The sequence below is a fragment of the Sapajus apella genome, unplaced genomic scaffold, assembly GCF_009761245.1.
Source record: "Sapajus apella isolate SASKATOON/1434 unplaced genomic scaffold, GSC_monkey_1.0 scaffold14, whole genome shotgun sequence".
Taxonomy (NCBI): domain Eukaryota; kingdom Metazoa; phylum Chordata; class Mammalia; order Primates; family Cebidae; genus Sapajus; species Sapajus apella.
This window is the reverse complement of record NW_022436954.1, coordinates 35,178,377-35,182,442: the sequence shown is the minus strand read 5'-3', so window position 1 is coordinate 35,182,442 and position 4,066 is coordinate 35,178,377. Positions and strand designations below refer to the sequence as shown.

The window sequence follows — 4,066 nt, the reverse complement described above, 5'->3', positions numbered from 1 at the left end:
AGCTATCTTACACATTATGAAGGATTTGTTAAGGGGAGAAAACCCATTAACAACCAAGGTCCCATTGCATAAAGTCAGCTGCTGACAGAATCAGACAGAGGAAAGAGAAGTTTTGATGAGGAAAGAGGAAATGTATAGTCTAAGGCATAGATGATACTGCAAGAGAGAATCCCTGGAGATCAGGTCACCCATAGAGCATAAAATAGAAAGGGTGGAAAGGTTCTAAAAGAGGGATAGGAAAGGAGGACCAAAGTCCAACTTTGCCAGTTTTACAATTTTGCATTAGGTAAGGACTAAAGAATAAACAAATATATATATATATATTTTAATGGTGAAAAGATATATATATATATTTAGAATTAGCCAGCTGGACTCAGTTTAGATGATCCCAATTTTGTTGGCAACATCCAAAGCATCGTAATCAGGAGCCAGTCGAATATATGCCTTCTTCTCTCCATCAGGCCAAATCAGGGTGTTGACCTTGGCCACATCAATGTCATAGAGCTTCTTCACAGCCTATTTTGATCTGGCGCTTGTTGGCTTCAACATCCACAATGAACACAAGTGTGTTGTTGTCTTCTGTCTTCATGGCAGACTCAGTGGTCAGCCGAAACTTGATGATAGCATGGTGGTCCAGTTTGTTTCTCCTGGGGGCGCTCTTCTGAGGATATTTGGGCTGCCTCCGGAGTCGCAGTGTCTTGGGCTGCCGGAAGGTGGGTGACATGTGGATCTTCTTTTTTTTTTGTGGCTGTGGACACCTTTCAACACTGTCTTCTTGGCCTTTAAAGCCTTCGCTTTGGCTTCGGCTTTAAGAGGGGCAGGAGCTTCCTTCTTCGCTTTCGGGGCCATCTTGTGAAAAGGGTCCAAACAAATATTTTTTAAATTGATGCCATTTTAAAGATTCCTATTGAATGATCTGGTTGTGTGAAAAATCATGAGTAATCATGAATCTTCATCCTGCATTTAAGACTTAAGTCAGTCTGGGTGTAAAAAGAAAATACAGGAAATGGTAAACCCCTGTAATCAAGCAGGGTAAAGTCCTTATGAGCAGTGACTATTTTACTTCACCCTGGCTCAGGCAATTTCTGGCAGTGCAGCTTTGGACCTTGCCCCAGGTTTATTCCTCAGCTCAGGAGTTAAAGGCTACTCTGCTGTATGGGGAATTGCCAAAGGCAGAGAAAACCCCAAGTCCTGGGCCTGAACAAGTCACTTTCCAGCAATATGCATTAAGTGTCTACAGTCTATTCAAGACAAAAGACTTGCTCCCAGTCAATAGCACTGGGCTAATGGACAAAAGCCACAGGGAGACAACTCTAAATTCAATAATAGAAAAGATTTCTCACACTTAGAGCTGTGCAAAGGTTAGAATATAAAGTAGTAAGATCCCTATCACCCACTATATTTTAAGTTCAGGCTGGCTTGTAGAAATTCAAATATTAAAGAGGAAATGAGACTCGATGAGTTTAAAGTTCACTACCAATCTTCTAGTCCTATAAAGGAGAAGATATGACCTCCAACTATAATGAACTTACAATTTCACCAAGATAAGACAAATTGTGAACATAATAGATCCAAAGCAACATAAAATGAGCCAAATTAATGGTCCAAAAACTGCATAACAATTCCAAAATGTGGCTCTCTAGAGAATATTCAAGAAAAACCTGAAATTTTTCTTCCCTTTGCATAAGTAATAATTGGATTGCTTCCTGGTGGTAAGAGAAAGATGAAGAACACAGATTATTTAGAGCCAGAGGAATTGGTAGACAGACTCTCATTCTGTCCCATTGTGTTCCTGCATAAATGTAGTACAGAACATGATGCCTGCCAATGAAAAATAACCTCAAATAGGCTAGGTACGGTGGCTCATGCCTGTAACCCCAGCACTTTGGGAGGCCAAGGGGGGTGGATTACTTGAGGTCACGAGTTTGAGACCAGCATGGCCAACATGGCAAAACCCTGTCTCTACTAAAAATACAAAAATTATCCAGGTGTGGCGGCATACATCTGCAATCCCAGCTACTCAGGAGGCTGAAGCATGAGAATTGCTTGAACTGGGAGCCGGAAGCTGCAGTGAGTGAGCCAAGATGGCACCACTGCACAACAGCTTGGGCAACAGAGCAAGAGGGGAAGGAAGGGAAAGAGGGAAGAGAGGGGAGGGAAGGGAGGGGAGACGGGAGGGGAGACGGGAGGGGAGGGAAAGGAAGGGAAGGAAAGGGAGGGGAGATGGGGAGGGGAGGGGGAGGAACAAAGCAGGGGAGGGGAGGAGGGGAGGGGAAGGGGGGGGGGGATGAGGGGGGGAGAGGGGAGGGCGCGGGGGAGGGGGGGGGAGGGGGGGACGGGATGAGGCGAGGTGAGCCGAGGAAGCTCAAATAAACAGTTGCTTTGCAATCTCATGAGAAAAACCAGATCTGCCTGAAGTGTTAATTCAGAAGACGGAATCTGTGACCTCATGATTTTTCATGTGCTTTGCAATCATTATTTATTCATTCTTCATTTCCGACAGAGTGGAGGATTAGATCATAAAATGTATTCCTCATCCTACTAACATCGTGGATCAGCTTGAAACAGGAAACACAAGACATAAAAATTATTTAAGGCCTTGCTACTCAGTGTGGTCCAAGGACCAGCCACACTGGATCACCTGGGAATGCTTTAGCAATGCTGAATCTCAGCTCTTCTACCCACCGACCTCACTCCCAGACCTACTGAATCAGAATCTGCATTTTAACAAGAACTCCAGTGATCTCCATGTACACTAAAATGTGAGAAGTCCTAAACTGGGTGACAATGATTCTGTTGTCCGCCTCCTGATCTTCCCCACCTGATATGGGTTGGATGCTTGTCCCCTCCAGATCATATGTTGAAATGTGGCCTCCAATGTTGGAGGTGGGCCTAGTGGGAGATGGTTGAGTCATAGAGGTGGATGCCTCATGAATGACTTGCTGCTGCTGTCCCCGCAGTAATGAGTGAGTTTTCTATGAGTTCACAAGAGAGCTGGTTTAGCACCCGGTCTTGGGTTACCCAGTCTTGGATATTCCTTTATGGCAGCATAAAGGGACTTATACACCACTTGAAAGCTTTAAGAAGAAACAGCCTCTGGAAAACAAAAAGGGAGAAAATTGATCGGTCTATAATCATTAATGGAATCATTGATCAATCTGTTTGTCTTGTTCTAGAAAATTTCCTATTGCTAACATGGTACAGCCATTCTTTATATGGGCTAGTAGAACCTCTGGCTTGTTCTGACCCAAGTCAGCTGATTAATCTTGGGTAGTTTTCAGACTTCAGGGGAAAGGAAGGGAAAGCCTTAAACAAGTGCCTTGACAAAAAAAAAAAGGCAGCTGTTTCTCATAAACTGCATTGAACAAGCCCAGCAAGGCTTCATTCATCCCTTATAACCTCCAGTCTCCTGCGTTCGTCAACAGAGAGAAATCCCTTCCTGCTGGGATGACTTTGGAGACACCAATAGCTGCAGTGCAAGCTAGAGCTTGAATGTGGTAGTAAAGGAGAGCTTTTCAAAACTCCACGTATAAGAAATATACAAAACGAATATAAAGTATTTCCAAAACTACTTCCTGAATCAAAAAGACCATTGACTATAGGAACACCATAGATTTAATAACAGCTTTTCAGGAGGGGTAGTCAATCCTTCTTTAAATGAGACACAGACATGTTCCTGTTTTTAAAAAGTTACATTGAGGAGGGCAGGGTTTATGGGAGAATATCTTAGAATCAAGGAAACTTGGCAGATCAGCGCTTGACAATTTCATTGGCCAGTTTTGCTAACGAACATTAGCAATTAAGTTTTTACATTGATTCTTGCAAATGTATGTGAAAAAATGATGTTTACTATTTTTTGGCAAACATTTGTTGTACTGCAGAATGAAAACACAACCTGAATGGCCATTAGGAGAGATATCAAGACTCCACTTCTCCAAATACTCTTGGGTTGAAAATCAGATAAATCTAGGAGCTCTGTGCTCCTGCAAAACATTGTCTTTCACGATCGGGGACATGAGTCTAATCTCTTAATGTCCCATATTTGATGAGGGATGCCCATCAGACC

The 4,066-nt window shown here is 43.1% G+C and overlaps 1 pseudogene; it reads right to left on the bottom strand.

Annotated features, from left to right (window-relative positions):
* Nucleotides 1-378: 378 nt before the first annotated feature.
* On the bottom strand, nt 379-849 carry LOC116555198 (annotated as a pseudogene).
* Between the last annotated feature and the right edge of the window lie 3,217 nt (nt 850-4,066).